The sequence below is a fragment of the Narcine bancroftii genome, chromosome 2 (genome assembly GCF_036971445.1).
Source record: "Narcine bancroftii isolate sNarBan1 chromosome 2, sNarBan1.hap1, whole genome shotgun sequence".
Classification (NCBI taxonomy): domain Eukaryota; kingdom Metazoa; phylum Chordata; class Chondrichthyes; order Torpediniformes; family Narcinidae; genus Narcine; species Narcine bancroftii.
Genome location: NC_091470.1, coordinates 86381962 through 86405503, shown reverse-complemented (window position 1 = coordinate 86405503; position 23542 = coordinate 86381962). Strand labels below are relative to the sequence as shown.

Sequence of the window (23542 nt, the reverse complement as noted above, 5' to 3'; positions counted from 1 at the left end):
TACAGGAGCCTAAAGATGAGCACTCAGCGACACAAGGACAGTTTCTTCCCTGCCGCCATCAGATTCCTGAATAATCAATGAACCACAGACACTGCCTTACTTTTCTACAAGAAGGATGGGTTACACCTAAAGGGGTCAATATATTGGCAGCTAGGTTTGGTACAGCCTTCGGGTGCGGTTTAAACTAATTTGGCAGGGGCGTGGGAACCTGTATGATAGGGCAAAGGACAGAAGAGATAAAACAGGAAAAATTAGGTTAGGCAGCGAAAGTAAAAAATCAGAAAGAGCAAGGAGGGTGAAAAAAGCAAATCTGAAGGCTTTATATCTTAATGCAAGAAGCATTCGGAACAAGGTAGATGAATTAGCTGTGGAAATTGAGATAAGCAAATATGATTTGACTGGGATTACAGAAACATGGCTGCAGGGTGGGCAAGCCTGGGAACTTAACATCCTGGGGTATACGATATTTAGGAGGGATCGGCAAGAAAGAAAAGGGGGTGGGGTAGTATTGATGGTGAGAGAAGGGACCGACACGATTGACAGAAAGGATATCAACTCGGAAGATGCGGAATCTATATGGGTAGAACTGAGGAATAGTAAGGGGCGGAAAACGTTAGTGGGGGTGGTATATAGGCCTCCAAATAGTAGTGTAGAGGTGAGGGAAGGCATTAAAAGAGAAATTAGAAAAGCGTGCAATAAGGGAACAGCTGTCATCATGGGAGACTTTAATTTGCATATAGATTGGACTAGCCAAGTTAGTAAAAATACTGAGGAGGAGGAATTCCTTGAATGTTTACGGGACGGTTATCTAGACCAATATGTCGAGGAACCAACTCGGGAGCAGGCCATTTTAGATTGGGTATTATGCAATGATAAGGGGCTAATCAACAATCTTGTTGTACGAGGCCCTTTGGGTAGGAGCGATCACAATATGATCCAATTCTCACTCGACATGGAGAGTGATGAAATTAAAACCGAGACTAAGGTCCTGAATTTAAATAAAGGGAATTATGATGGTATGAGACGGGAGTTGAGTAAGATTGATTGGGTGGTGTTTATGGGGAGTTGACTGTGGATAGACAATGGAAAGCATTCACAGATCTAATGGAGAAATTGCAAAAATCGTTTATACCGGTTTGGCATAAAAATAAACCAAAAAAGGTGACACAACCGTGGATAACAAGGGAAATTAGAGACAGCATTAGGTCCAAAGAGAGAGCATATCAATTGGCCAAAAAAAGTACCACAACCGAAGACTGGGAGCAGTTCAAGATGCACCAAAGGAGGACAAAGGGATTAATCAAGAGAGCAAAAATAAATTACGAAAGTAAGCTTGCGGCAAATATAAAAACCAACTGCAAAAGCTTTTTATAAATATGTCAAGAGGAAAAGATTGGTGAAATCCAGAGTAGGTCCTTTGCAGTCAGAATCAAGGGAATATATAATGGGGAATAAGGAAATGGCAGACCAATTAAATTCTTACTTTAGTTCTGTTTTTACAAGAGAGGATACAAATAACCTCCCAAGGATGTTGGGAAACATAGAGACTAATGCAAGGGAGGAACTGAAAGAAATCAGTATCTCTAAGGACATGGTCTTGGGGAAATTGATGGGATTGAAGGCAGATAAATCCCAAGGGCCTGATAATCTACATCCTAGGGTACTTAAGGAAGTGGCCATTCAGATAGCAGATGCTTTAAGAATTATTTTCCAGAACTCGATAGATTCAGGATCAATACCCATGGATTGGAGGGTAGCTAATGTTACCCCACTATTTAAAAAGGGGGGTAGAGAAAAAGCAGGGAATTATAGGCCGATGAGCCTTACATCAGTAGTGGGCAAAATGATGGAATCTATTATTAAGGATGTAATAGCGGAGCATATGACTAGCAGAGAAGGGATCGGACGGAGTCAACATGGATTTACAAAAGGTAAATCGTACTTGACAAATCTATTGGAATTCTTTGAGATGGTGACAGGTAAAATAGATGGGGGAGAGCCAGTGGATGTGGTGTACCTGGACTTCCAAAAGGCCTTCGATAAGGTCCCGCATAAACGACTGGCTTCCAAAATCAAGGCTCATGGGATTGGGGGCAAAGTATTGATGTGGATTGAGAACTGGCTGGCAGGTAGAAGACAGAGAGTTGGGATAAATGGCTCATTTTCTGAGTGGCAGGTGGCGACCAGTCAGGTGCCATAGGGATCTGTACTGGGATCCCAGCTGTTCACAATTTACATTAATGAGCTGGATGAGGGGATTGGATGTAATATCTCCAAATTTGCAGATGACACTAAGCTAGGAGGGGTTGTGTGCACGGAAGAGGGGATCAGGAAGCTCCAGTGTGATTTGGATACATTGAAGGACTGGGCAGATACATGGCAAATGCACTACAATGTGGATAAATGTGAGGTTATCCTCTTTGGTAATACAAACCGGAGGGCAGAGTACTATTTGAATGGCAATAGATTAAGAGATGGGGAAGTGCAGAGAGACCTAGGGGTACTTGTACACCAGTCTCTGAAGGCGAGCATGCAGGTACAGCAGGTGGTTAAAAAGGCAAATGGTATGTTGGCCTTCATATCAAGAGGGTATGAGTATAGGAACTAGGATACCTTACTGCAGCTGTACAGGGCCTTGGTGAGACCCCACCTGGAGTATTGTGTGCAGTTTTGGTCACCTTATCTAAGGAAGGATGTTCTTGGAATGGAGGGAGTGCAGAGGTGATTCACCAGGCTGATACCTGGAATGGCAGGAATGACTTATGAGGAAAGATTGCGCAAATTGGGATTGTACTCGCTGGAGTTTAGAAGATTGAGTGGGGATCTCATAGAGACCTATAAAATTCTGGCAGGACTGGACAGAATGGATGCAGATGGGATGTTTCCAAGGATGGGAAAATCCAGAACCCGGGCTTGAGGATAATAGGCAAACCATTTAGGACCGAGATGAGGAGGAATTTCTTGACCCAGAGGGTGGTGAATCTGTGGAATTCATTGCCACAGAGGGCAGTAGAGGCAGGTTCATTAAATATATTTAAGAGGGAATTAGATCTATTTCTTCAGTATAAGGGTATTAAAGGTTACGGAGAGAAGGCGTGGACGGGGTACTGAAATTTAAGATCAGCCATGATCTCGTTGAATGGCGGAGGGTCAAGATGGGTTCGAAGGGTCGAATGACCTACTCCTGCTCCTATCTTCTATGTTTCGATGTTTGTGCACTATATTAATTTTTTCATAGTAACGTCATAAGGTAGTTAATAATACGAACGTTTACACTGTGACGCTGCCACAAAAACACTGAATTTCTTGACTTGTTCATGACAATAGATTCTGATTCTGATCAAACCAGTTTTCTGAAGTAAATATGAGATTTCCTTCACTATTGCAAAACAAGGAAATCCCGTTGTTCAAGACAGCTACTCAACAGGAACACAGAAACAGAGTAGCACATCTGGCCCTACAATTTTGTTCCATCATTCAATTAGATTGTATTGTAATGGATCTGTGTTAATAGTAATATTTAGGATAAGGCTAAGCTATATTTCTTATATGTCTTAAGTAATGTAGTGGGTTTGGAACAGGGCTAAACACAAGTTGCAGTGTGTTTGCAAAGGCATCATTGCACTCAGAGCAAAGTGTCAGTTTGGAGTCGCAGGGTCTAGAAAGACTGAGCTAATGGATCTGAAGTGGGTCTTAATTATTCAAGAACAATGGAGTGTTTGCTTTATTAAAAAGTGAAGTATCTAAGTACTTAATAAGAACTGCTGAAGGAAGCCATTTGTTTTTAAACTAAATCACTTAAGGCCTCTTGATCAAGGGAAATAAAACTCTAAACCTTTGAAACAGAAGTGAGGTAATCTTTCGGAGTCGTGACACCTACAAGCCAGAGGTATGAAGATCACATGACTTTCAAGAAACTGTTGCTATTGGCTATTAAAGATTCCAGTAATTGGTCAAAATTTCAAAGAAATTAAGACTGACCTCATTGGTGATGTAATTTCATATGTCTCTAAGGGTGTATAAATATATATATATATCCAAAGCCAAAGGCATCTTGAGCCCAGAAGAAGCAGAAACCAGAATAAACAAGAAGGAAAAGAAGACAGACAGTATTCTCCAGAGAAGGAGGAGGTTCTGTTCTAAATGGCTTTAAACTAAGCCAGAGCCCTTTTGTCTGTCTTTTTTTTGTTATTAGAAGGCAGCCTCATCATGGAAAGAAACTCCAAAACATTTAAGAAGCTAAAAGGGAGTTGAATATCACTAATGTAAGAGTTAAAGGAGAAATCTCTTCCTGGGAAAATAGTTCAACAATATTTTTGAGTTTGAACAGTCTAAGAACTGAATCAGGTATAATAAACACTTCATAACTGCTTTAAGCAACAATTTAAAAGAACTTGATGTTTTGTAATCATTTCTGAACCACAATTTAATAAATCTTCAAGTTCAACAAGACTTTAAAATACGTGCTTAAAACTAACTTTTCGGACTCAAGTTTAAACTGAAATAGTTTGGACTTTAATACACACACACATTTATACAATTACATTCACACATAGTGGGATTTAAGCTTAGAGTTAAGTAAATTTTGAATTAAGTGAGAAATTGTGATGTGATTAATAGTTCAATAAAAAACTATTATTTTGAATTTATCACTGTCTGGCGAATATTCCATTGCAGTTCTTGTGTTAACAGAACAATAAAACCAAAGATTTAAGCTTAATGAGAGCTTATTTAATTGATTAATATTTGTTTTGTTGTGTTAAAAATATTTTTGAAAGACTATTTAAACGGCTTATAGTATGTGTGTGGAATCAAAAGAACAATAAATTTTGATAAATGTTTTGCAACACCATTCTGTGTAGATTTGTAAGTGGAGACTTGGACAATAACCAAATAAAATGCAGCTAATTATGTTTTAAATTCCAAAACTAAGTATGGACCAAGTGAAACTTTATAAACTTGGACAGCCTCTGTTAAAATTACAGATAAGTGTGAGCCAAGTGAAATTTTCCAAATGGGCATTAAAAAAGTTTTTGGAATCACCAAACTTTTCAGATATGAAAAGGTGAAAAAGGAGGAGTTGTTGCTCATTGCTAAAGAATTGAAACTGATGGAGTTAAAAGTATCAATGAAGAAAATTGACATTCAAAGAATTAAGGCTGACTACATATTAAAATAGAGTATTTTTGGAGAGAAGGTGTTAACACAACTTCCTGAGAATAAACCTCTTAAGCAGTTAGAAATAGAGAGAAATGAGAGAAAGACAGAAGAAATTATAAATGAGAGAGAGAGAGAAACATAGATTGAAACTGGAGGAGGCAGAAAGAAGATCTGAGGTGGAGGAGCCAGAAAAAAACAAAGAAATTTGAGAGCGAAATGGAGATTTTGGAAAATTCAGTTAAAGTTACAAGCTGGTTATCATGTGTTAATGATTAAAGCCAAGTGAAACTTTTCAAAAGGGACAAAATTCTACTACATTTGCAGACAATTATCACATGAAAACTTTGCCTAAAATACCCTTTTCAAAAGAGTAACATGAAGTACTAAAATAAGATTGAAAATAAACGGGGAAAAACTTTGGTTCATTTCGCAATTATTGTGAGAGAGCTGGACACGTGGTAGCTAATTTTTTTACTTGAAGAAAAGAGAGAACAGGAACTATTACCAGAAGCTTGTATTAAAAGAGATGGAAATGAAAAGGGAATTGCTGGTAATATTAGGAAGGAATTCAAATCTTTTGTATCAGGGGATAAGGCCATCTATGCAGTAAAGTATGCAGTGTGAGGATGAAAAGGGAAACGATTGCCAGCGCGAGGGTTCGACAAGCTGATTTAAAGTTGAAAAATCTTGCCAGTGGAAAAAAGTACTGGACAAATTGATTTACAGAAGGCTTGCAAGATCCAGCAGCAGATTCAAAAGGAAGAAACAGATTGTGAGATAAAAGAGATGGAGCTGTGATGAATCATCAGCTAAGTGTTTCTTTGTTAAGTCAGAATTTTGATTTTAAACTTGTTGAAGTAGAGAATAAAGTGAGTTCTGCAATGAAATTAACAGATAAAAGCCAGTCATCGATGAAACAGAGACAGAGTTAGAGATACATCCAGGGTGTGGAGTACTGAAGCAATGAAGGCAATGGAGGAAAAGTGGTCCAGTGCTGGACCAAATAATTGTAACGGGTTAGAAGTCTGTGACGGTGCACAGCAGTTGGAAAAGGATTTGCCAACTATCCACAGCAATGTGTAGATAGTCATCTTGCTGAAGTTAGAAAGAAAGCATGCTCTGGTAAAGCAATTAAGAAACTGACAAATGGATATTGTTTCAGAGGAGGTTTTGTTGGAATCTAGGGGTTAAAACATTATGAAAGAAATGATTAACTAATAAGTTTATATGTACTGCATGGGTCAGGGAAAAAGAGGAATGTGATTAAGTGGCAATCACAGCATGGAGCAAAGTTGGCTGAGCAAAATGGTCTGCTCCCAAATCTTTGGCTTGGCTTCGCGGACGAAGATTTATGGAGGGGGTAAAAAGTCCACATCAGCTGGAGGCTCGTTTGTGGCTGACAAGTCCGATGCGGGACAGGCAGCCACGGTTGCAGCGGTTGCAGGGGAAAATTGGTTGGTTGGGGTTGGGTGTTGGGTTTTTCCTCCTTTGCCTTTTGTCAGTGAGGTGACAAATACAGGGAGAGGAAATGCATAAAACGATGTAGGAGGAATGCTCAAACTGAAGGAGGTGGTGAGTAGCACAGGAGACACAGGCCAGACCAGAACAAAGAATGGCCTGCAAGAAACAAAGGGAATGGAAAACCAGTCTAGGAGGACGATTAAGGCAGGAGGAGGTGTTAAAGAGAACAGCAGAAATTGGCCAGACAGGAACAGAATGGTGATTAGAAATATCTGGGGATGAATTAATTTCTGATCCAATCAACAGGATAGTCTGGCTTGGAGGATTAAGATGGGAGTGCTACACCCCAGATATCTGCAAAACAGGAGATGACTTGTGATAACCCTTATGCAAAAATATCTAGCAAAGGAAGCCAACTTTTGTTCTGTATGATAAGGTTGATCTATATAAACTGAGCCAACTGGACAATAGGGGTCAGTCTTGGGGAATAGCTCACTGTGCAGGTGACCTATGAACTAACGACTGACCCAGAGCTCTGTTAAGTTTTATTCTTGTGCTGTGTAATAAATTGACTGTTGAACCGAATACCTTCTCCTATCACTTCATTCAAAGAACACGCTGGACTCAGACCACACATAGACTAAATTAAGAGTAAGGTAAAGCCAGAGTCCGACAGTTTATTAATGAGAAAATTGAGGTTACGTAAAATAATCGCTCATGAAGAACGGGCAGGTTCACCAGGTTGTAGTTCCTAGAGCACATAGAGGTGAAATTTTGAACATGGCTTATAATACACCTTGGTGGCGGGGGGGGGGGGGGGGGGGGGAAGAAGGGGGTGGGGGGGGGGGGTTAAGAAAAGTACCTACAAAATTATGAAACAGTTTTATTGGCCAAATTTAAGACTTAAGATATTTTGTAAGACCTGTCACACTTGTCAAGTGGCAGGGAGACCAAATTAAGGTCCCACTGCAGCACCTTTAAAACCTAATCAGGGTCCACCAGTTGCACTTTTAAAACATATTCTTGTTTTTTTTTACTTTTTTTCTAAAGTAATTGTGGTCTGTGTTGGTCCAATGCCTAAAACAAAAGCTGGGTTTCTGGAGCAACCCCACTCAGAAACATGAAAGCAAAAACTGTGTCTGGGGCTCTAGTGAAATGTTTCACTTAATTTGGTCTGTCTAAAGATCAGGGAAGTAATTTTATGCCAGGTGCATTTCAACAGTGAGTTAATGGGAGCTAAACTAATTACATCATCTGTATATCACCCAGAATCTCAGGGAGCTTTGGAGAGGTTCCATTGGACTTTAAAAACAATGATGAGAACTTATTGTTGTGAAAATGATAAGAATTGGGATGAAGGTGTTAACTTTGTTTGAAGTAAGGGAATTGTTATTTGGACATGAGGTTAGAGGGCCTTTAATACTGTTACCCCCTCCATAAATCTTCATAAATCTTCGTCCGCGAAGCCAAGCCAAAGAGAAAAAAGAATACTGTTAAAAGAACAGTGGGTTAATGTGGATGTGCAATTGAATTGTGTTCCCAAGTTTACAGATCATTGTGGGGTGGGGGAAGTGCAATATACAGAAAAGCAAGACAGAGAAGTTTTAAACCAGGGGATAAAATGTCCAAAGGCAGAGACATCTTGAGCCCAGAAGAAGCAAAATGCAAAAGGAAAGAAGATTGACAGTATTCTCTGGAGAAGGAGGAGGTGCTGTTCTAAGTGACGTTAACATAAGCCAGAGTACTTCTGGCTAACTCTTTTGATTATTAGACGGCAGCCTCAAGCTTGGAAAGAAACTCCAGAACTCTTAAGAAGGAGTTGAAGATCACTGGTGTGAGAGTTTAAGAAGAAATCCCTTTCTGGTGAAAATAACTCCACAAAATTTTGAAGTTGGAACAGTCTAAGGACTGAGTCAGTGTTAACAAACTTTAAGCAACAATTTAAAAGAACTTGATGTTGCGCAATCACTTTTGAACTATAATTTAATAAACTTTCAAGTTCAACATGACTTTAAAATACTGGACATTAAAACTAACTTTTCAGACTCAAGTCTAAACTGAAATAGTTTGGATTTTAAGACACACACATTTATACAATTACATTCGCACATAGTGGGGTTTAAGCTGAGAGATAAGTAAGTTTAGAATTAAGTGAGAACTGTTATGTGATTAATAGTTTAATAAAAACTATTATTTTGAATTTACCACTGTCTAGTGAATGTTCCATTCCTGTGTTAGTAGTTAGTTTCTCACAGCATAGATTAGGGTATAGATTAGAATAAATGCAAGAAGGCTTTTCCCACTGAGGTTGGGTGACATGAGTTAAGGGTGAAAGGTGAAATGTTCAAAGGGAACATTAGGGAGAACTTCTTGCAGAGAGTTGCAAGAGAGCAGAACGAGCTGCCAGCTGAAGTGGTGAATGCGAGCTTGATTTGACATTTAAGAAAAATTGGGATGGATAAATGGATGGATACGTGGATATGGTCTGGCTGCAGGCCAATGGGATTTGGCAGAATAATAGTTTGGCACAGACAAGAAGGGCCTGTTTTTGTGATGGAGTATTCTGTGGTTCTAAGGACAATCATTGGGTAGGTTTTAATAGTTTTGACCCAAATTATGTCATCAAATCTACTTTGAAACCCAAATGTCAGGCTGTTTATTTGCAAAATGCTATTTTATCTTGCAAGTGACGCAGTTTTACACAATGTATTGCAATTAAACAAGAGATAACATTCTTTCAGTTGCGTGAAAAATTCCGTTGAGTCCTAAAACAATATGTACTTCCAATATTTGGATAGCTATCAAGTACATCACATCATTATGAGGCTGCAGGTAACAGACTATTACGCTATTTCACTGGGCAAAATTTCTGTAACTAGGGTTGAACTGTGAAAACACTGTATTGCTTTGACACCAGAAACTCAATGCCCTATAACTGGTTAGATGTGGATAATATACCTCCCGTGAAGCAAACAGACATTTTATATTTATATTTATTTCTGTGACTAACTTGTCACCAAATTATTTCTTGGAAAAACAGCTGCAAAATACTGCTTCTGCATTCACAATTCCCCACAGGCTATGAACTTATTTACAGTCAGTCCCCAAGTTAAGAACATCCGACTTACAGACAACTCGTACTTACAAACAGGCTACGTGTGGTTTCAGCGGTTCGTCAGTTTGAGGAAGAAGACCACTGACACTAAGTTGGATGATGCTGCCATTAACACTGTATTGAGTGTGTGACTTTGTATTTGGCCTAAATTTAACATATATATACTATTTACTAAGACAAACATTTGACTAACTGAAGCTAAATAAGAATCCTATGTACCTGTTCAGACTTAAATCCAAATTCGTCTTAAAGACAGACGTAGGAACAGATCTCGTTTGTAACCCGGGGACAGCCTGTAATGTCTTTTGCAGACTTTCTTCTTTTACATTGACACTTGTTAAAAATCCATTCTCCATATATTATTGCACTGGTTCATGACTAGAGAAAGTTTTAAATCTAGTGGATATGTTTACATACTTTAAATGCAATCATGCTCCAAGCTTTCGATCTCTTTCCCTTCGGGAACTCAAGCTTTCAAACCTCTCTTCAATATAAAGTCAAATAAATCACGATTTTCACTGCATATCAGTCTAGTGCTGGGATGAGAAGTGACACGACAACCATTTCTTTAATTACTGGTGAACTTGACTCAAATTTAGATGAATATCCTGAATTTTATTTCTTTTTAAATTTTAACACAGATTCCAGCCATTGAGATCTGTGCCGCCCAATTACACCCAACCTACGCCCCCGTGCGTTTTTGAAACGTGGGAGGATACCAGAGCACCCTAGGTCACAGGGAGAAGGTGCAAGCTCCTGGCAGACTGTGGTGGATTCCAACCTGGGTCACTGGAACTGTAGTAGCCACGTGCTAACTGCCAAATTAGCACCTTTCCACCCTTCCCTGCCCAAATACCACTCACATGTTGGGATGCACAACTAACCACCGGTTAGTGTTCTTGAGGGAATTATGTCTAAAAAATATTTCAAAAAAAATCATCGTGTGAAGACCCGTTAAAATATGGCAGACTTTGTTAGTGAAGTCATGCACAGGAGAATGGGATTCTGCAAATGAAATATTTTCAATGAACTGTTTTGTCTTCCTTGCAGGACTGATTTGAAATTGTCATTGGGTTTAGGAACATAGGAACACAGGAAGTAGGAACAGGAGTAGGCCAAAAATGGCCCATTGAGCCTGCTCCGCCATTCAATACGATCATGGCTGATCTAATTTATGACCTAACTCCACCTACCTGCCTTCTCCCCATATCCCCTAATTCCTCTATCATGTAAAAATTTATCTAACCGAATTTTAAATATGTTTAATGAGACAGCCTCAACCACTTCCCTGGTTAGAGAATTCCAAACATTCACTACTCTCTGGGAAAAACTATTTTTCCTCATCTCTGTCCTAAATCTACTCCCCCGAACCTTGAGACTGTGTCCTCTCGTTTTAGTTTCCCCGGCCAGCGCAAAAAACCTTCCTACATCTATCCTATCCATACCCTTCATAATCCTATATGTTTCTATAAGATCTCCTCTCATTCTTCTGAACTCGAGCGAATACAATCCTAGATTGTACACTAGCATTGATCAATGGTTCTCAACCTTCTTCTTCCCACTCACATACAACTTTAAATATTCCATATGCTATCGGTGCTCTGTGATTAGTAAAGGTGGGATGTGGGTGGAAAGAAAAGGTTTGAAAACCACTGTTTTAGTCATTCCTAATTAACTTCCTATGTGCACGGTTTCAGAACTCCAAAGGAAATGCGCCCAATGGCAATTTTTCTCAAGCAAAATATTTCAGAAACAATTGGATCTAGAGCAGTGTTTCTCAACCATCCCTTCCCACTCACATCCCACCTTAAGCAATCCCTTACTGATCACAGAGCACTGATGGCATAGGGATTACTTAAAGTGGGATGTGAGTGGAAAGGAAAAGGTTGAGAAGCACTGATCTATTCAATTTAGATGAATTTCTGACATTTTGACTTCCTTTAAATAGACAGTAATGTTAAGAGCAGGAATATAAGTTTGCAATAGACTGAAAACCATGTCTGCAGATGGTGGAGAATCACAGCAGAACTACATAAATCAACAGCAATGACTATGACAGAGGCAGCAAGCTGTTCCAATTTTGACAGCTACTTTGTTGAACCGTATTTCTGTCACCTTGGGAACCGCATACAAATGACTACATGGCGACATAAGCCAACAGCCAAGAGACAATATCCCACCTTAAATTTAGTCTCAACTGACCTGCAGAACCAGTCTTTTAAAACGGGTTTTTGAGAGCCTGTTGAAGAAAAATTCAACTAGTGGAAAATATCTGTCGGAATTGATTACTTTTTTTCCTCCAATCTCATCTACATCAACTTTGTGGGCGGCACGGTTGCACTATTGGCTAGCGATCGGGACCGGACCTGGTCCAATTGGTTTGAAGTCTGTAGGCAGTTTGTACGTTCTCCCCGTGTCTGCATGGGTTTTCTCCAGGGGCTCCGGTTTCCTCCCACCGTTCAAAACATACCGGGGGTGTAGGTTAATTAGGCAGTGTGATAGTACAGATTCTATAACCAATGTGTATATGTACAGATTGTAGTGTAGGATGAGAGCGTAACCACGCCTATTGGCAGGTCTTAAAGGGTTGCTCCTAGCCAGACCAGATCATTCTGGACTGGTTGACCTACATGTGATATGCTCCAGTCTTCTAGTTAATAAAAGCCTCAGTTTGGATCAACAAGTCTTTGGTTCTTTCGACGCGCTCTACAGGCGTCACGGGCTCGTAGGGCCTAATTGGCCTGTAATAGAATTTTTTTTTTAATTTAAAAATCAACAGTTTCTTTCTTTTTAACTAATGGTATTCATTAAGTCACAACCTGAGGATGTCATGTTATGTAATACTTCAAACCAATTGGACCATTCATGTTAAATTGGAAGATGCCAATAAAAGAAAATCATGATGGTATTGGAGGAGATGGGAGTGCAGCAAAATCTTTCTTTCTTTTTCAATCTTTTTATTATTATTATAATTTATAAACACATACAGTTCAAAGAGATATAAAAAATACATAGTAAGTAATGAATTAATACAGAGATATTAAACAATAATATTACAGAATAAAAATATATCATAAAAAAAAATTTAGATCAGTTTAGGGTGTGAACTATCTCTAAAAAAAAAGATATAATTAATAACAATATATGAAAAAAGAGAAAAAAAACCCAAAAAAGAAAAAGCAAATCTGAATTAAAAAAAACTTTAAAAAAAACTTAAAAAAAAACCTACAGATATAGCTAAACCACGCCGATCACTCCGATCTCATCTTACAGCCCAATTATCATACATAATCATAGAAAGAAAACAGAGCCAGATCAACTCACCACAAATGAAAATATTGAATAAATGGTCGCCAGGTTAACTCAAACTTAGAAGGGGATTCATAGACAGAGTTTCTAATTTTCTCTAAATTTAAACATAGTATAGTTTGGGTAAACCATTGGAAAACAGTGGGAGGATTAACCTCTTTCCAATTCAATAGTATAGATCTTCTAGCCATTAGTGTAAGAAAAGCAATCATACGATCTGCAGGAAGAGATAAATAAGTCAAATCTATCATAGGTAATCCAAAAATTGCAGTAATGGGATGTGGTTGTAAATCAATATTCAAAACAGTAGATATAATGGAAAAAATTTCCTTCCAATAATTCTGTAAAGAGGGACAGGACCAAAACATATGTGTAAGGGAAGCTATTTCCAATTGACATTTATCACATATAGGATCGATATGAGAATAAAAGCGATGGAGTTTATCTTTAGACATATGAGCTCTATGAACAACTTTAAACTGTATTAGTGAATGTTTTGCACATAGGGAAGAAGAGTTTACCAGTCGCAGAATTTTATTCCAATTTTCATTAGAAATATGAAGGTTGAGTTCTCTTTCCCAATCATTTTTAAACTTTTCAGAAGTCCCAGAATTTATTTTTGTAATTATATTATATAATTTAGATATCACACCTTTTGGAGGGAATTTTGAATATAGTATATCCTCTAAAACAGTCGTAGTCTCCCGATTGGGAAAAGAGGGTAAAGTCGAAACTAAGAAACTCCTAATCTGCAAATATCGAAAGAAATGAGATCAAGGTAAATCATATTTCATGGATAATTGTTCAAATGACATGAAAGAGTTATCCAAGAATAAATCCGAAAAGCATGTTATACCTTTAACTTTCCAGAGTAAATAAGCTTGATCAATTAGAGAGGGATGAAAAAGGAAATTTAGTACAATAGGAGTTTCCAAGATAAAATGACTTAGGCCAAAAAATCTCCGGTATTGAAACCATATACGTAGTGTATGTTTAGCCATTGGATTATCATCCTGGTTCTATGAATTAATGATAAGGACTAACTACATTGAAATGTTTGCATTGCATTTTATGTAGAAGATGACATCACCGCTGCAGGCTAAATAACTGGAAATGAAGAGTCACAATACAGGACGGAGTTTGAGAATCTGGTTGGGTGGCACCAAAACATCAATCTTGTTCTCAACGTCACCAAGACCAAGGAGCTAATTGTTGATTTTAGGAAGGGGAGACCAAGGTGGGATGGCAATGGAGAGGGTCAGAACCTTCAAGTTATTAGTGTCCATATTTCAGAAGTCCTTTCCTAGATCCAGCACATTGAGGCAACCATGATGGCAGCACATCAATGTCTCTACTTCCCAAGGAAGTCCGGAGACATCTGGCATGTTTGTCAGATACTCTGTCAAATTTCTACAGGTGCAGTCTGGAAAGTACACTGACTGGTTGCATCATAGCCTTGTTTGGGAATTTGACTGCCCAGGATTGCAAAAGGCTGCAGAGGGTGGTAAACATAACCAGGTCCAGGTCGGATGTGAGGTGTTGCCACAAGAAGGTAGCCAACATCTTATTGGACTCTTAACCTCCTGGTCACAACCTCTTTTCTCTGATATGTTCGGACAGAAGGGACAGAAACCTGAAGACCAGAACCTCTAGTTTCAAGAACAGTTTCTTTCCAACAGCTATCAGGTTCTTTTTTCTCCCCTTATTGAACTAATCATGGTTTGCTAAGTGACTTTTCTGTACGAGCATTACCATGAATATTTATTATTCATCTATATTTTGTATTTGTTGTCTTTTTTAATTCATTTAATTTTTCTATTATATTTCTTTGCAAGTACCTGTTTGTCTGCAGCAAGTAAGAATTTTGGGGCATATGTACATCATACAAAGTGAATGACAATAAACTCATTGTGGTGACCAAATTGGGGTGCTCAAGAATGATCGTAGATCAGTGGAGACTAATCAGACTCCTGAATCTTTCTCACACCAGCGAAATCACGTTGCGGTTGCTCTGTAATAACAGCTTTCTCACTCTCTCTGTAATTCCCTCCCTTGCTCGCTCTCTCTCCGTAACTTTCACTTCTGTACTGCATTTACTTGACGTATTTTTTATGGCTGTCTCACTCAATTGGCTCACAAAACAAAACTTTCTCTCTGTGCCTTGGTAAATGGAACAATGAACGTGAACAATTGCTCCTCAGGGGTGCTCAGAACAAAGGAGCAAAACCCAAATCTTCAGGAGTCACCGCTTCACTTTTTAAGGATGGCATGGGCTACAGCTTGGCATTCAACACAGGCATAACATCAACACTCGTGACCAAGCTGTTAAATACGGAATTCTGTGTCCACCTCTCTGGAACTGTATCCTTGACTTCTTCATGGACAGACCCCAATCAATGTGAACCAGCAACATCACCTCCTCCACACTGACCATCAACGCAGGGGACACCCCAAGGCTGCGTGCTTAGTCCCCTGCTCTATTTCCTCGACAGTCTTGACTGTGTAACCAAAGTTGATCCAATTCAATGCGCAAATTAACTGATGGCACTACCGTTGTTGGCCAAAAAATGGGAAATATTGAGCCAGGATATCGGATGGAGATCAAGAACCTCATTGGGTGATGCCAGGACAACAATCTTGCTCTCAACATCATGTGACCAAGGAGTGAATTGTGGACATTAGGATGGACTCTCACTGAGGGACCACACTCCTGACCATATTGATGGGAGGGATGTGAACAGAGTCAGAACCCGCATGCTCCTGGGAGTCCATATTTCAGAAGACCATAATATCGAGGCCTCCCCTTTCTAAGGAGTCTGGGGAGATTTGGCCTGCCTTCAGATACTCTAGCAAGCATCTACTGGTGTCTTGTAGAAAGTACACTGACTGGTTGCATCACAGCTGGTCTGGGAATTCGACTCCCCAGGAAACCAGAAGGCTGAAGAAGAAAATAGACATAGACAGATTCATCACAGACTCTACCTCAAGAAGACAGCCAACGTCATAAAAGGCCCCATCCACCTGGTCACAAACTCTTCTCACTGCTCCCTTCGGGCAGAAGATACAGAAGCTTGAAAAACAGCACCTCCAGGTTCCTGAATAATCAATGAACCAAAGACAATGCCTTACTTTTCATGCTCTATTATTTTTATTGTTTTTATATATATTATTGTTGTGAGATGGTTCACAATATGAATGTTTGCACTGTGACGCTGCCACAAAACACCAAATTTCCTGACTTGTTCATGACAATAAATTCTGATTCTGACAGTTTCCAACAGGTGTCAGACTCTTGAACTTCCCCTTTTGCACTGATCATGGACTGCTCTGACACTTCAAAAGGACTATTGCAAAAGGACTCTGTTTGCACTGGGATAATCGAATATTTATTGTCCATTTTTAAAATGTATTCTCATTTTTAATTCAATGAAGTGTACTATTGTAGTTGTTTTCAAGTACCTGTTCTGTTTCACCAAGTAAAAATTTCAGGGCTTGGAATGAAAAGACAATAAAGTTTATCAATATGGAAAATGGAGGGGCACTGAGGTTCTCTCTGATCCCATGATAATCCTGGACACCGGGAAGTATACCTGGGCTCCAGGTATAATGTGGTCCCAAACCTGCCGATGAATTAGTTTTAGATATACAGATGTACAGCCCTTGAGCTCGTGCTGTCCAATTTATACCCAATTAACCTATATCTCTGGTACATTTCAAATGGTGGGAAGAAACCAGAGTCCCCAGGGAAAACCCATGCAGACACAGAGAGAACGTACAAACTCCATACAGACAGAGTGGGATTTAAACCCCAGTCCCAATCCCAGGTGCTGTAAAGGCATGGGGCTAACCACTATGCCACTGTGCTGCCCCAAAATGCTCAAAGTAAAAACACAATGCAGGAGAAACTCAGCAGGTCAAACAGTGAACTTTATCTAGCAAAGATACATAACCAACATTTTAGACTTGAACCCTTCATCAAGGCATTGAGTAAAGCAGCTTAGTTAGGTAGTTGTGCCCCAATCTTGCTCATTTGCCTTATGGACTCGGTCAGCAATCCTGACAATGTAGTTAAATCTATTGCAAGGACTTTAAGGACGATCAGACTAATTAGGACACAAATCAGTTGTGATTTAATTGAAAGGTGTAACTGCCCCAAATCATTTATAATTTCTTAATTCCAACATGAGCAGCTGATTCAATAAATTGAAGAATAACCACATGGAGGCGGAGATAAGAGGTGCAAGAAGCTGAAAATGGCGGGTTGAGCCATCGTCTAAGCCAGTTGTTCTTTCCACATTCATACCACTTCAAATAATCCCTATCCTTATCCAATGTGCTCTGTGATTAGTCAGGGACTGCTTAAGGTGGGATGTGGGTGGAAAGAAAAAGGTTTGAAAACCACTGCTTTAATCGTCCCTCATTGACTCGTTATGTGCATGGTTTCAGAACTCCAAAGGAAATGGGCCAATGACAATTTTTCTCAAGCCAAATATTTCAGTCACAATTGGGTCTCAAGCAGTGATTCTCGACCTTCCCTTCCCACTCACATCCCCAGTTTAAGCAATCCCTGACTAATCACAGAGCACCGATGGCACAGGGATTACTTAAAGTGGTATGTGAGTGGAAAGAAAACAGTTGAGAACCACTGGTCTAATTGTTGTTCCTCTCCAAAGGCAGGTAAAAGAGAAAGATCTTGAGAGTCCAAGGATAAGTTGATGGTGGTGGTATGTGAAACAAGAAGGTGGTTGTAGACAAGAAGGCTAGTTTTAAAGCCACTGGAGTACAGAGCCACAAGAATTTAGAAAGAACAGCCTGCTGTGAATGTGTGGAAGGGAAGAAGAGAGGAGGTAGACATTATCAACAGAGAATGAATAGTCATGATACTCAGGAAAGATGATGAATAATGGAAAGGTTTAAAAAAAAATGGCACAAAACTGGACATGGTGTTTGTGAGCACAGCAGTAACACAGCGTGAGCAGACAAAGAACTGCTGGAGGAACTCAGCATCCATGGGTAGAAATGGTCAGGCAATCTTTCAAATTGGGACCCTTTATCAAGGCCGATAGAATCATGATGAAGGGTCCCGACCAAAAACATTGACAGACCACTTTTACCCATGGAAGCTGTATGATCCGCTGGGTTGCTTCAGAAGTTCTTTGCTCAAGATTCCAGCACCTGCAGCTTTTGTGTTACAGCCGCTCAGCTTGAGTGGGATGGCACAGATAAGTGAAATTTCAGGAAGGTAAGAGTCAGCTCAACTCACAAAGTCACAGTACTATTACACTCAGGAAGGATAAATAATAACGGTCGTGTGGAAAGTCAAGGAAACAGATGTGACTCAACCAAGAATAAATCCAGAAGGCTAAAAGTAGGGTCAATCCAACTGAGGGAAAAGCAACGACTTGCCTGAAAACAATGCAACAAGCTGTCTGCTGTGGGAACCCTGAGGGCTGAGCTGCTTCAGTGGATGAGAGAGAACGGTCGACATTTCAGGCCAGAGCCTTTTATCGAGACAAGGCTAAAGTTTCTTGCACCCATTTTAAATACACTTGTACATGCCCATAATGTTACTGGTTGCAATAAAATAACCAACAAAATAAATTATTCCTTGCCTGCTCTCATCTCGCTGGCATGACAGAAATTCAAAGTACATATATGGTTTCACGTAAAATAAGCTGGTGATTCTCGATGGCAAAATCCGAGCCAAGCTCTTCATTCCATTGGCTGGCAACATTCAGTCACCACTGGCAACAAGGGACAGGGAGTGTTTTTACAATCGATCTGTCCTTTGTTATGTTTTGCACCTTTTATTAAGTTTTTAATGATCTTGCCTGGGGGAAATTTGACTGCAGTTATTGATTTGCTTGTGGGAAGAAGTAGAAGAACTGATCATAATTTCATTCAGATTTGTGAAGAATTGAAGTGGCCAGAAAAAATTCTACATGGGAGAGAAAGAGCAGTCATGTGCTGCACCTGCAAGTTAAGCAGAGCCAAATCATTGAGATTTGCCCAGTTTTCGATCATTCCAGGGAATGAGGCAGTGTCCCAGTGAACAGATTAAACTGAGGACAAGATGAGAAGCGAGAATGAGACTTGCAAGTGATGGGGAAGATCAAGGAAGTGATGCCATGGACTGATTATTGCATGCCCTTACGGTCATTTCTCCTATTCTCTGCATCCATCTTTGACCAGCTCTTTACTTGAGGCAGGCCCATGTGTCACAGGGAGTGTATAGACTTAAGCTAAACAAAGGCATTAAAATAGTAACAGGGTAATCAAAAGTCCAAACCCTAGCAAATGTAACTTGCTCACGGCAAACACATTCCCAACCTGAAAAATTGACAGCAATCCATAATAGAACAATACAGCACAACACAGTGCAGGACCTTCTGTCCACGATTATGTGCCAACCTATATAAACTACTTAACAATCTAAACCAGTGGTTCTCAACCTTTTTCTTTCCACTCACAATTAAGTATTCCCTATGCCATAGGTGCCCTGTGATTAGTAAGGGATTGCCTAAGGAGGTATGAGGGTGGAAATAAAAAGTTTGAAAACCACTGTTTTAATCATACCTCATTGACTCGTTATGTCCACGGTTTCAGAACTCCAAAGGAAATGAGCCAATGACAATTTTTCTCAAGCAAAATCTTTCAGTAACAATTGGGTATGAGGCAGTGATCTTCCCTTCCCATTCATATCCCACTTTAAGCAATCCCTTACTGATCACAGAGCACCAATGGCTTAGGGAGTATTAAAGTGGGATGTGAGTGGGAAGAAAAAGGTTGAGAAACACTGATCTAAACCCACCTCATATCTATAACCCTCCATTTTTCTTGCATCTATGTGCCTGTCCTAGAGACTTTTAAATGTCCCTCCACAACCTCCCCTAGCAATGCATTCCACACACCCTCTACTCTGTAAAAGATACCCATAAATTTTCTATTTCTTTAGTTGTCCACCCTATCTGTACCTCTCATAATCTTCCATGGATCTCACAATTTTCTGAATGGGTCTTCCGTGGGGGACTTTGCAAATGTGTTAGTAAAATCCATTTGCACCACATCTACCTTAAACATTCTGGCAGGATAAGTGGCTAAGCACATCATGATATCCTCTGACGGAAAGCAGAAGGGTTTAGGGAAAGTATGACCAGAACTGTTGGATGAATTCACGTTTGTCTTCCCCATAGTTTTGTGCAGATTTCCTCACCAACTTCATCCCTGCCCCCGACATCTCACCTCTCCGCACCTTCCTACCCGATCAACTTCCTACCTTGCAACCATTCAACGTCTTACCCAGGTTGGCTTTGCTTCCATGAGAGTGGAAGGTGCTGCTGTCAGTGAGTGCCGGATGCTTGGTGGGACCGGGCTGCAAGGCAGACAGAGGGGTATGCGTGGTAGCTGTCAACCACACGAGGAACTCAGCAGGTGGGGAGGTGGGAGGGGGGAAGAGATGGAGATATGGCACAGAGTTGGCCAGATTGCAGCATCATTGCTTACGGACCTTGAGGGAATGGGATGGCAGGGATTTAGAATCTGAACAACTAACTCTCAAAGCTGGTGGAAGGTTTTATATACAGGTAAATGCACATTTTAAAAAATCAATGCACTTTCTCTTAATTCTGATATGGCTTAGAATATGTTATGTATTTATTTGCCACAGGGAGGCAAGAGTTATACCTATCTACAAAGTACCATCAAGACCAGTCCCCTATTTACCAAAACATGTCCATCTTGTAAATGGGACCCAAAGAACTTGGATCTGCTCACTTGCAAGATCTACAATTGAATTCTTCCCAGGATTTTCAATCCTTTCCAGTGAAGATTGCAGAGTTCTCCCTCAATTTTACTGGGTCCAATTAAAAAAAAAATTAGACATTCAGCACAGTGACAGGCCCTTCCAGCCCATGAGCCTGTCCCCACCAAATACACCAACTTACTACCCCATTATGATTTGAAAGGTGGGAGGAAACCGGAGCATGCGGAGGAAGCCCACATAGACCTGAGGAGAACATGCAAACTTCTTACAGACAGTGATGGATTTGAACCCTGGTCGAATAGCACTGTGCTAACCAATTTAAAAAGTGATTTGGTCTAAATTGCTGAAGGAGACAACTTTTCCGTTTTTACACTTTTGCCGGTAGGTAGCAGCTTTGTTTAATGAGTTGCTAGTGTTGCAAAGATTGTACTGGTGTAAGATGAGCAACATGTAAAGCACTGGAGTAACTCAGTGTGTTAGGCAGCATCGTGGAAGGCAATAGGCAGGCTACAATTCAGCCAAAAATCCCTGACCTGATGTAAATACGAGCTTCAGATGAAAGCACACCAGTTTGGAACAGGAGGATGCATGTCCCAAGCAGACTGGGAGCTCAAGCATCTTCACCTTGCATGTTGAACAAGCAAGGTTACAGATACTGGGGTCAAGTGCAATACACGAACAGACTGGAGAAGCTTAGCAGGTGAACTACTGAGATTCTCCAGCACATTATTTTTTTCCAAAAATAGACTTTATTCACAATAAATTATTTACTAAAAAGAAAATCATTCAAAGTCTTTTCACACCCAGAGTGTCAATTATATCTATACATTCCCATCATTTTACATTGTTGTTTGTTCTCCAATTACACCACTGCCACCCCCTTGGCACCTTGTTGCTTCTCCTCCCCCCCTCCACCACCCCCCCCCCCCATTGTTTGAGAGACTTTCTCTTGATCTCAGTCCCTCAATGGCTGGTAATGGGAGGACTTGAGACTGTGGTCCTTCCCCACTGCGCCCATGAATTGGCTGCGCCAAGCCTCAGTGAGACCCTCAGCGCTGTACTTCTGCAGTCTGGAACGTGCCAGTCAGCAGCATTCCCTCACCGACATCTCCATGTGCTGAAAGACCATCAGGTTTCGAGTAGGACCAAGTGCATCTTTCACTGAGTTGATGATCTTCCAGCAATTCTGGTTGTCTGGCTCTGTGTGACCCCAGGATCAGCCCATAAATCAGAGAGTCCTTTGCCACACTGCTGCTGCTGGGGATGAACCAGTCATCTCAGGGACAACATGCGTGGTCAGTAATGTTCCGGTTGGAGAGGAAGGATCTGACTGGGAGGACTCCTCTAACCACCAGCCAGACCAAGTCCTGGTGCTTGTTTGTGAGCCCTGGCGACGAGGCATTCTGCTAGATGACCTGAATAGTCTGCTCAGGGAACCAAGTCCATTGAGTCCTCGTCTCTCAGTTTCTGCAGGGCATTCCACACTGACCACTGCCTGATGACCCTGTGGTCAAAGGTGTTGGTCTGGAAAAACCTTTCCACAACGCATGGCAGAGTCCAACTGACTGGGATGTTGCATGGGAAGGGAGCCGGGCGTATCCTTGGCAACACCTGGGATAGGTTGAACCTAAGACTATAGTGCCCTCTAGCCACACACAAAAGTAGTCATCAGGATGAGGCCAGATTGGGTACACATTTGTCTGGTGACTTGTACCTGGTGACCCATTGGACCCTCTTCATCTTGGATCACCATATGAACCAGAAAATTGATCTGGTGACTGCCAGGGCAGAGGTGTGGGAGATAGGCCACAACTTTGCCACGTACAGCAGTCCCGAGAGCAACTCGCACCCAATGACCAGTTCCTCCCTGTTATTGAGAGGGAGCACTACGCCAACAGATCCAGTTTCTGATGGACCCTATGTGATCTGCTCCAGCCAATTCTGCATGACTCGGCCCCTTCAAACCAGATCCCCAGCACTTTCAGGTAGTCAAGTCTGATTGTGAAGGGGATGGTGCATTGGTTGGATTAGTTACCAACGAGCATTGCCTCGCTCTTGTTTTGGTTTATCCTGGCACCCGATGAAAATCCAAACAGCCAAAGATGCTGACCAATCTGCAGACCAAGTGTGTGTCTGAATAAAAGATAATGACTGTCCATGTACGGGGAGCCCTTGTCCTGAGTCCCTCCACTGCCTGGCCATGTTACACCTCATGTTCTCATCCTTCCAGATGGACTCACCAAAGGACTCTATGCACCGCACAAATAGAACTGGGGAGAGCGGGCAACCTTGCCTCACTCCAGACTTGGTGGGGAAGCTATCTGCTTCCCACCAATTGATTTGGACTGCGCTACAGGTGTCTGGATAGTGCAGCTTAATCCAATTTTGGATTCCCTTGCCAAATTCCACTTTGGAGAGCATGTCCATTGCATGTGAGCTGCTGAGATTCTGGAGCACATTTGTGTATCACCTTGTGTTCGTGCCAGCTTGTAAAATATTGCAACCATGCACTTGCCTTCACCCAACAATGTAACTGGGTGTAAATGGAAGATGTTAACTCTTTGACCTTCTGACTATTTTCCATCATCAATTTTATTTTAACACACGTCTTGCAATTTTACCCGTGTTAAAGTTAAAAGCAAGGGCTAATATTTGGACATGATTCTGTCACACCGACATTCCAGTATTCTCTCACTTGCTTGTCAAGTGGCCAGGGTGAACTCTCCAACTCCTGG

At 40.7% G+C, this 23542-nt stretch overlaps 1 protein-coding gene across 17 annotated transcripts in view; it reads right to left on the bottom strand.

Moving 5' to 3' along the window:
• The window catches only part of LOC138753859 (alpha-(1,6)-fucosyltransferase), an 852902-nt gene that overhangs the window by 310694 nt on the left and 518666 nt on the right, over positions 1 to 23542 (bottom strand). Inside the window, exon 1 of one of the 17 annotated variants that reach the window (XM_069917377.1) lies at positions 16028 to 16097. The exons of the other annotated variants lie outside the window; for them this stretch is intronic. The gene's annotated coding sequence lies outside the window, so the exon portion shown is untranslated. Of the gene's footprint in view, positions 1 to 16027; positions 16098 to 23542 lie in introns of those variants that run through there. 17 annotated transcript variants of the gene reach the window in all.